Genomic DNA, 10,819 nt, shown 5'->3' with positions numbered 1-10,819 from the left:
GCTCCTCAATGCCATCTGCTGTATGGAGACACGAGTCGTCGAGCGCATTGACCAGATCGAGAGAATGATAACAAAGCGACTCGACAGATATGATCGCCGTCTTCGTGCAATCGAGGATCATTTTCATATCCGTCGATCACCTACTCCAACGCCTTAGCAGGAGGAGGGGCATATTGGTACATCACAGGGTCCTCATGCAAATGAGGAGGCAGTAGACCCTCGTTCTGAGCAGCCATGAAGATCTTTAGTTGAATAGCACTTTTGTTGCTATTTTTTTCTTTTATTGTGTTCGGTTTAAACTTTGTAGTTTTCATATTGGATTCTCTTGTGCTACTCATGGTTTCTTGTACTCTTTTGTTTCATTGTGAACAAAATTTGGATGATCGTGAGGATTAATGGTTTTAAATTGAATCACCACTTATTTTGAGGGAAGTTTCTGTTTCTATTACCTTCTTCACAATGAGGACATTGTTAAATTTAAGTGTGGGTGAGGGATTACTTTATCTTATGGGGATTGTGTCTTGAAATGCATGATTTGAGTTGTCTATGACTTAAAAATGTTGGAATTTTATTTGGAAATGTTGTATTGTGGTTAATTTTCTTGAATTTGAGGTTGTTGACTGGGAGTTTTGTCCATTTTTATGGGGAAACTCTGTAAAAAATTTTTAAAATATTTTCCAATATTTCAAGTTAATGGCCAAAATGTTCAATTCTGTGAAATTGTGAGTGGATTAATGCATTAATTTTGTGAAATTGTTAAGAATATCGATATATGAAATTCATGCACGAGTTGAAAGAAGTGTAAGGATTGTCCAGAGGATAAAATACACAAGAAATTCGGAACAAAAATGAAGGAAAAAGGAAAGAAGCGAAAAAACTGGAAAGTTAATGGCACGGATCCGAGCTCGGATCCGTGAGAGCAAAGAGACATCCGATCCCTCATCTGTACTTCTGGAAGAATTTATCCGAGATCAGAACATCCGACCTCGGATCCATCATGGGAAGTCCTCGGATCCTAAAGATCCGAACTCGGATCTATATTCAACCCTCGGATCCGAGACTCGGATTTGTCCCTCTCTTCAGCAAGTGGCACAGTTGTTTTCCTTTACCTCTCTCACAACTTTTCCAGCTATTTTGAGGGACACAAATCGGTGGCACATGCTTCTGCAACAAAAGAGAAGACCAAACAAGTTGTACACAAAAGAAAACATCATATCTTTGGTTCAGCTACTGACTACATTACAGATAGCATTCAGGGTTTGAGGCTTTTAGGATTCAGGGATTTAGGGTTTTAGGGTTTTAGAGATCAAGATTTAGTGTTTTAGGAGAATAGCACTTTCAAGTTTAGGGTTGTAGGATTTTAGTTTGACAATAGTGTGCCTTGATTAGGACTTTAAATTTTTAATTAAAATAGTAATCCTATCGTGCCGCAAAAATATATTTTAATGGATTTTAATAAACCCAACAACCTTAATTTAATGTTTTAGGTTACAAGGATTTGGTTTCTAAGATTTACGATTTAGTGTTTTACGGCTTTAGCACTTAGGGTTTTAGGATTTTTGCATTACAATAAATTTGCCTTGATTATCGCTTTATTTTTTTTAATCAAAATAGTAATCCTGCCAATAATTGTAAAAGGTAAAACACGCAAGATTTAATCGCTAGATATTTGATTTAATTTTTTTCTTTTCCTTTTCAACTACCAAACAAATAACATGCACTTCATAAAAATAACTTATATAATTTTTTTAAATAACACTGCGTTATGAAATTTCTAAAATTACAGTTCAAATTGTAACAGATATTAGTGACTATTAACTATTAGATTCTTATAACTAATATTCATCGGTGTCAACAAATAAATACGATTCAATAATAACAAAGAAAAATTAGAATTTGACAAAAAAAATTTATTTGATAAAAAAGGAAAAAAAGTTAGTATTTTATTCATAAAATATAGTCAACACCTTACATGTTAACAATTTCATTCTATTTTTACATTGATATATGAAATAGAAAGAACTATGCATGTGTACTTTTTCCACCATTTAAATGTATTATAATAAAATAACGTATTTTCAACCGTACAATTACCAATTTTTTTTAATATAAAAGAAATATGATATTTTTAGAGCACTTATTTGATGACTTTAGGCATGTGCAAGTTTTAAAATAAAAAAATTTATTCCTCTGCTAATTACATATTTTTAAATAACATTTCTCCGAAATATAAGATTTTAGTAGAGCTTTTAAAATAAGATTTTACTACCGACAGCATTTTAGTAAAGGCAAATTCTACAAAACAAACAACATTTACAGTTAATTTTACATTTTTTTGGGAGCTCGTAAATTTTATTTTAAATTTTTTTTCCTAGCAAGTTTGAATTTAATTTTCTGAAAGTCATACCTATAAATGCGAAATCTAACAAAAAAATTAAATACAATTTTTGGAGCTCAAATTTATCAAATGCGAGCTATTTGAAAATTTTTTTAAAAATAACCTTTAGGAGCTCACATTTAGCTCTTACTATTTTCTGGAAAAAAATCTCTAGCTCCAAAAGAAAAAAGCAAAAAATTTAAATTATACTTAGTGTGGGAGCTCTAGAGCTCGCATTAGCGGAATGCGAGCTCAATAAGTAGAGCTCGCATTCCAGGAATGTGAGCTGTGCTGAGCTCGCATTCTGAGAATGCGAAGACCCCCCTTACGGAATACCTCACCAAAATCACCCCTTTTGTAGAATTTTTTTAAAATTCATCACAAAATTAGAAATTTCTCAGTTTCTTTCCTCTGCAACTAGGTTCTCAAATGCAACCTCCTCCATATTCAAACGCAACTCATGTCTCACCCAACGACAATTTAGACCAAAGCAACAAAATTACCAAGTAATTTTTTCTCACTTTTCACCTTAATACTCTTATATTTAAACACAAAATTCAAAGGAAAAGAGCATACAAAAATCTGGAAAATGTTTTGCAACTTGGGCCTTCATTTCCATAAACCACAGGAAATACCATTCCAAACAAGCAAGATCTCATAGTTTATGCATTTTATAACCTAACACAAAAAGAAACACAAGGAATACATGAAATGAAGCAAAAGCAAAGAAATGAGGAAGAACAAGGAAGTTGCAGCAACAAGATCCGTGAACAAAAGAAGAAAAGGGGAAACTGATCAAGGAGAATAAACCAAGTTAGAGCCAATTCTAACCTTCCTTCGCTGCTTTGTGTAGTCAAATCACTATGAACATCCATGGAATGAGCCAGATCCACAAAAACCCAGGATGCATAAAAAACCAGATTCATAAAGCATCAAAAACCCAGGATGCAGATTTCGGTGAAGAGCTGTGAAGACCCGAACATTAGATCCGAATATGAAGGCTATATTGGCATTTTTTCCAAAAGTGTTCGGAACCAAAATTGCTCTCCTAACACTAGAGAAAATGCAAAAGTCAAAAAGTCCTTAAAAGAACTTGTAACAAAAGAGAAAATCCTCCCCGAATATGGCTGAATGATCACCCTATTTTAGCAAATTCTCTGAAAAAATTTCTTTCCACTTTTCTCTTTGTTTTTCTTTGTTCCATTTCCTGATTTCTCTCTTTTGTCCTCAAATTATCTCTCCTTTTCCTCTCTTTTCCTTTCTTCCTCCCCTTCTCCATTCTTTTCTCTCTCTCTTCCTTGCCTATCCCGAAACCCTCCTTTTCTTCCTCTTTCGTTCTTTCTTTTTCTTTTCTGATCACTCCCGAAGCCTCTCTACCTCTACGCCATCTCCCTCTCTTCCTTGCTCAGTTTTCCTGTTCCTCTCTAAGAAAACTTTCTCTTTCCCGCAGCCTTTTTCTTCCTCCTTTTCAACCTCAAAACCCTCTTTTTTTCCTCCCTTTTTCTTACCCAGCCGTAGCTTCTTTTTTCTTTTTCTCCCTCGGTTCTTTCTTTTTCTCCTGTTCTCTCTTGTTTGGCCTGAAGCTCTCTCCCAGATTTTCCCTCTCGTTCCCTCTATCTCTCTGTAGTTTGTTTTTTTTGTTCCCCTCTTGCCCGTAGCCTCTGCTTCTTGTTTTTTTCTTCTTGCTTAGCCGCAATCTCCCCTTTCTTACTCTCTTTTCCAAGTTCTCCTCCTATTTCCTTGCCAGCCCGAGGCTCCTCCCCTTGGTTTTTCTCTTTTTCTTTTTTTCTTTGTCCCATAGCTCCTTTCTCTCATTTCCTCCTCATTTTTCTAGATTTTTCTTGTGATGGCCTCACCTCCCCCTAGGGCGTACCCCAGGGTTCAGCGGGTCGCCTGTCCAACTCTCGTCTGGACTCACTCACTTATAATTCAAGAAAAATAATGTACATCCATAGAAAAAAAATAACACATCCACTTCAACTTAATATATACATTAATGCTCAAATCTAGATACAAAGCTTCTACACACCAAAATACTTCAAAATATTTACAATTCGAGTACAATCAACCCTAGCGAGTGCTAGCGTGAGTACTATTTCAAAACTTCAAAATTAGACTACTCTGTACCAGTCTCACGTCTCGCTCGTACACCCTGTCAGGAAAACAAATGGCGTGGAATAAGCTAAAAGCCCAGTGAGGTTCCAAATAGTAAATTGACCATTATTTAAAGTCCAAGTATCACGTAGCAAAGTAATGAGCATGAAAAGTTCATAAAAGTAAGTAATAACACTTCAAGTAGCAAATCTCAAAGTGAGCGAGTATAAAGTTTTTCTTTTAAAATGAAACAATAACACGATAAATACTAATTATTTCAAAGTATAAGGATACGGATGGCTCTCAAGAGCCAAATTCCTATTGCATCACCAGAGATTGATCAAATAATAGTTGACATTCCATCAACTTTCAAGTAAGTAACCAATCCAGTAGAGCACCACTTAAACTACTCTCCGTCCACCATCAAACCCCTTACAGGGCCCGAACTCCAAGATAAACACTGGTGGTAATACTCGAGTATACCGATTTAGTCGAGGAGATAACACTCCACTCGACAACACTAACTACCCACGGTTCGTTATCTAATCGACCAAGTCCTTGCTGGCTCGACTCGATTAACTAGCCAGTGGGGTTTGGGTCCCCAAGGAATCGATGAGATAACACCTCCAATCGATTAAATCAAAATAAAAGTACGGAAACGGGAATGAGAGGCACCTTCTACTCACATTGGGTGTGGTACATGTTGCCTCTCAGCATTTACAAGTCAAGTACAAGTATATCAAGTCAATTGCAACAATAAACAAGTATATATCATATTAGGGCACGTGCGATAAAGTACACTCTTGCCCGATCAAACAAATTACATATCATTAAATCACATTGGTCAAGTATTGAAAACAAGTGTCTAATTCAATCAGATATTTGAAAGCACTCACCAAAAGATGCGGTGCCTTTACGGGTTACGTTCGGATATTACTCCGTGTGTGGAGTTCAAATCTGCGATAAAACATTGTTTAAGAGCTTTTGAAAGTAACTAAGATTCGAAACTTAAACGTTTCATTTAACGAGAATCACATAATTGAAACTTATTTGGAAAATATTTGTAAACCCATACTCGCTCTTAAGACGGTGAAACTTTAAAGTGATTAACCTTTGAAATCTCCGTTTGAGTCGAAGTGACGAGAAAAATATATTTCTATTAGTCGTTACTTTCATTTTTCAAGGGTACAAGTTTTGGCAGAATTCTAACTTATATACCTCTATGAAAGAAAACTTGAATATCCTAGGTGATTCAAGGGATATTCGTTCCCGAATTCGTACTCAAGTCGCGAGTACCTCTACCTAACTTTCGAGTGTAAATTTGGGCAGCACGCCATTTGTGTGTTTACCTATTTTTCAGCCATTTATGACTTCATTATTTTTCTCATTTCAGCCCCAAAACACACACAAGCAATGTTACCAACATAGCCCTTCAATTAGACTCCACAATCATCCATTTATAACCTAAGTCTAATAAAACAACCAAAAATCAATTTTGAGGACCAAAGCTAAACAACAGATTCGACGTCTCTTAGTTTTTTGGTCACAACCGACGCTATACTTATCGGATTGGGGTGAATTTTATACCGATTCGAAACTAAGACAAAGGGTCATAACTTTTATGAAGACAACTAAATCCAGTTCATAGTTTATCTAGGTTGAAACTACAAATTACAGAACCATAATTTCATCGTCAGGCTGGTTAACAGCACTGGATTCAAATGACAATAACTCAGGCTACAAAAGTCCGATTGAGGGGTTTTAAGTTGCGTTGGAAAGGTAAAACATAAGACTACAACTTTTATGTTTTGGACAAATGCTAATTTGATACGAATCAAAGTGAAAAATGAGGCCAGAATCGTGAAATCCCAAAACTGTCCGTAAAACTATACCTTTGGTAGTCAAGGGTATTTTTGTCATTTCATGTGCTACAGTGATCAGATTGAGATGAAATTTCACAGTCAACTATAAAATACCATTTCCTATAACTTTCATGTTTTAACCTAAGGCTGATTCAGCCTCTATCATGGCCGAATGAAACTGGTCAGAACAGGGCATCTTAAGGATTTAAAGCTGGAATTCAAAGCATTCAAGGTCTAACCTATTATTCATGTATAGAACCACTACTCCAACTCCTTATCTAAAATTATTCACATCATAAAACAAGAAGAAATACAACTGAACAATTCAAAATCCTAACTCACAAATCCACCATAATCATCAAAACTACTTATATAGCTATCATTAACCAAGAATATGAGTTGCTACACAACTTAAGCAAGATTAAGGGAAAGAAATATGATGGATAGCCAATATACCTCACTAAGATGCTTGTAAGAGATATCCACCACCTCTTCTTGTAAACTTTTAGCACACCTAACTTCTCAAGTGCTCAAAGAAAGGATTAATCGGTTTAGATTCTTGATTTTCACTCAACTAAGCTAAGCTACAAGATGCAAATGAGGTTTTCTCCCCTTGTTTTTTCTCCCTCAAGGTTTCGGCCACAATGCTGAAAAATGAAGAAAAATAAAGGCCAAGAAAGGTTAAGAAGCTTGGTCTTAGTTTGGGTAAAAAATGGTTAGATGTTCTCCAAGTGTCACCACAAGATTTACTCACAAAATTTTTTCTTTTCCTTGGTTTGATTAGTCAAAATTTTCGGCCAGCAAGAGCTGATTAGGGGCTGATATTTTGGCTCTAATAACAATGAGATTAAATTAATGAAGTGGTGGTCCAGTGGTGTGTTCAATCGGTAATGAACGATACCCGTCGGTTCAAGCCGATTTTTCCTAAATCGTGTATACTAGGGTTTTAATTTATGATTCACTGACTTATTATTATCACTTCCAATCACACACTTACTATCATCTAAAACTCATTCTCACTAAATTTGATACACACTCCGTACCGAATAATTACACTACGAAAAGGCGTAAAACCCTAATTTACGATAACTTGAAAACGAAAGGAAAAACCCTTGATTCTATGTTTATTTGCACTTATTGTGGGATAAATGAGTAGTAAGGCTATTCTAAAGTAATAAATTCCAAATAAAAGGGGATTTTAAGAAAAATATAGGGGATTTTACAAGTCCTCACATTTCTCCCATTTTCTCCTAAATCAACAAGTGTCTTGCCACCTAGTCTAGCATGTGTTGTGGTGTCAACAAAAAATGAGGATACTTGTCTAACCCTTACCTATTCCACTTAGCTACTTTACATGGCCTCCACCTATTTTCTTTTTTTTTTTGTTTTTCAAAACAAGTTTAGGGTAACCAAAAAATGTTAAATGCATCACTAATTTTCATTTAATTTTGAAGCACTTGAATTTAAAAAGATTAAAACAAATTTTTGTGAGAATTTTCTTTTTTTTTCAGAAATTTAATGCAAAATATTTTAAAAAGAAAAATGATGAACCTAATTTACTAAAATAAGCAAAAATAAATACTAACTATCATTTTGCAAACTTAGTCAATTAAAATAAAATAAAATAAAAACAAGAATAAATAATAAAAAATAAAGCTAAAATTGAATTAAATAAAAATTAAAATTTTAGTGTCTATAGTACACATAGGGATAAAAGAGATAATATAAAGGAAATATCATGTCAAATAAGGAAAAGAATCCTAAAAGTGTGTATGAAATGCAATAAATATCAAGCAAAGTATGAATTCTAGCGCGAAAACGGTCTAACGGGTTTAGCATTGGATTAGCCTATTTCTATAAATCTTCACTAGCATTGGATTAGTGAGAAATCGGAGAGAAAGGCCACAACTAGCGTTGAACTAGTGTCATGACATCATGCATTTATTATAAATAAATAAATTATATATAACATAATTAAAACAAATAAACACATAATGTACATAGAACACATAACACATAAATATAATTTCTAGATGCAAAACCCTAATGAAAGCGAATAAACACGTAAGCACGCAAGCATGCAAGCACACAAGCAAATAAACGCAAATAAAAGGCTAACTATTATATTCGGGACCCTAACTACAATCTAAGAGGGAATTTGAAAATAATAACATAACTATTACATTTGTTTAATTAATTACATTTTTGGCAAAATTAAAACATATCTATTACATAGCCTAACTAAAAACACGTCTTGAGCATCTATTTATTACAACTTGGCACCTAAATGCCTCTCAAATAATCATCAAAATTAAATAGAATAAATGAAACTTAAAATAAATAAAATGGGTAATTAAAGAAAAAAAGCACTCAAAACATGCAATTACACATAAAAGCACATAGAAGCATATAAAAGAATTTAAAATAATAAAAGAAGTTACCTCCCTTGAAGTTATGGTTAAATGGGCTGAAATTTGCCCTATTTATGCTCCAAAATCAACAAAATAATCAAGACACCAATTTAATTATAAAGAAATAGAAATAATCATGAAATCTATCAAATCAAGCACTTAAATAAAGTATAATTAACAATTAAAGAAGATAAACAACTTGTATTTAAGAAATCAACACTATTAGGGACCTAATTGCAAAAATTAAAAAGGTTTTTGGGGTTCAATTATAATTATTACAAAGATTAGGGTCAAAATTAAAGAAAAATAAAGTTTAGGGATCAAATTGTAATTAAATTAGGGATCTGATTGAAAGAAATCCAAAGTTTTTAGGGCCACAATAAAATTACACAAAATCCAAGAACCTGGCTGCAAATTCGTCACCAGATTGCTTGATAAAAGGCCATTGGGCCATTTCTTTTAATTTCTTTGGGCCAAAGCTTTCTAAGCCCAATCGAAAGTCCAAGACAAAATACACAGGCCAGCCCATAGTTTTCTCCAAACAAACCCAACCAAAAAGAGTGGAATTCAAACTCCCAAACCTAAACTAAAACCCAAAAATATAAAATCAAAGCCTTTTATCAAAACCCAAACAGAAATAACCGTCAACCCAAACTAACATATTTTACTAAACCAAACAAAGTAATAAATCTACAAAAAATACTAAGCCTTAATTATGCATTAAATACTAGAATTAATCTACCCAAAAAGTCACATAAAACATGTAAAAGAAGATTAAAGTTTAAAAGGGGCAAAATTGATTGAAATTTTCCAGATTTGGGCCACATTGAAATTAGGCAAAAGTTGAGGGGCCAAAATATAAATTTTAGAAAATTTCCATGGAAACCCACATAAGCTTTCTTCTTCTTCTTCTTTCTTCTGCAACCCTTTTTCTTTTGCATCTTATCAAACACAACAAACACCGCAAACGATTCGAAGTTTCAGACCAAAGCAGCAAGACCACACGACCACATCGTTAAAATTCAATTTTGGTACATTTAATACGAAATTGTGCAATAAAATCTGAACTATTATCCCATAAAATGAACAAAAAAATGCAGCTAGAAGAAGAAAGAAAGTGCAGGCAGAATTCGCAGATTTAAGCTTAGATGGCAAGAGAAAGATGAAATACATCACCTTTGGCGCTTTAAAGGATGAAACAACACGATAATCCTCGAAGGAAATGGATCCGAACGCAAGAACTTGAAGATTGAAACTTGCTGTAATAGGCTTCAAGAGCTGACAGTGTAGCAAGTTTAAGCCCAGATTCGACGAGTTTAGAAACGTTTTCTCTGAAAATTTCCAATCCAAAGGTTTTTCTCCTACATAGATAGAGTATTCAGAAATCAAGAGTCAATTCAAAAGAAGTCAATACAAAGAAGAAAATGGGCTCTAAACGGGGTCTCCTGCTCAACCCTGGCTCAAGATTATGCGGGAAAAAATTTCGAAGAGCGAAGTTTGGGCTGAGATTTGAAGGGTTTCTGATGTTTTTCAGCAAAACTCCTCAACACAAAAGTTATTCCCCTCTATCTCAAGAAAATACAGAAGGAAAAATCACTCGAAATCGATCTATAACGAAGGAGAAAAGTCTCCCTGAACTAGGCTGGTTCACCAGCTATTTCCAGAAATTTTCTGCAATTTTCTTCCACTTCCTCTCTCCCGTTTTCTCTCCTTTTTTGTTATTTTTCTTTCCTTTCCTTTGGCCGGCGCCTCCTTTCTTCCTCTTACTTTTTTCAGCCCTAATCTTACGTTTTGGTTCTATTTCTTACATATATAAAAAGAGTTAAGATTTCTACTCCCACGTTCAGCCACGTAGTGGTATGAGGGGAGGGAGAAAATTTTTCTTCCGTTTATGCCCTGAGAATATTGATTAGTTCTCCGAATAGTATATCACTGGTGAGGTCATTTTTGTCATGTTACATGAAATTACTATCTTGCCCAGGGAAAAATAACTAGCACCAAAACAGTAACTAACTGTTGAGGGCTATTTTTGACTTTTTGCGAATAATCTTTTGCTTTCTTTCTCAGTCTTTCCT

General features: G+C 34.3%; 1 long non-coding RNA gene across 2 annotated transcripts; it reads right to left on the bottom strand.

The window, feature by feature from the left end:
• Positions 1-768: 768 nt before the first annotated feature.
• On the bottom strand, positions 769-10,573 carry LOC140014310 (uncharacterized). Of its 2 annotated transcripts, XR_011821035.1 has the most exons (4): positions 6,790-10,572; positions 5,368-5,428; positions 3,209-4,529; positions 769-1,164 (listed from the first exon to the last, which is right to left on the bottom strand). It is a non-coding gene; the product is annotated as an uncharacterized lncRNA (long non-coding RNA). The 2 variants fall into 2 exon arrangements; XR_011821034.1 differs by having other exon boundaries at positions 5,368-10,573.
• Between the last annotated feature and the right edge of the window lie 246 nt (positions 10,574-10,819).

Source organism: Coffea arabica, chromosome 9c (assembly GCF_036785885.1).
Source record: "Coffea arabica cultivar ET-39 chromosome 9c, Coffea Arabica ET-39 HiFi, whole genome shotgun sequence".
Taxonomy (NCBI): domain Eukaryota; kingdom Viridiplantae; phylum Streptophyta; class Magnoliopsida; order Gentianales; family Rubiaceae; genus Coffea; species Coffea arabica.
This window is presented reverse-complemented; position numbering and strand designations above follow the sequence as displayed.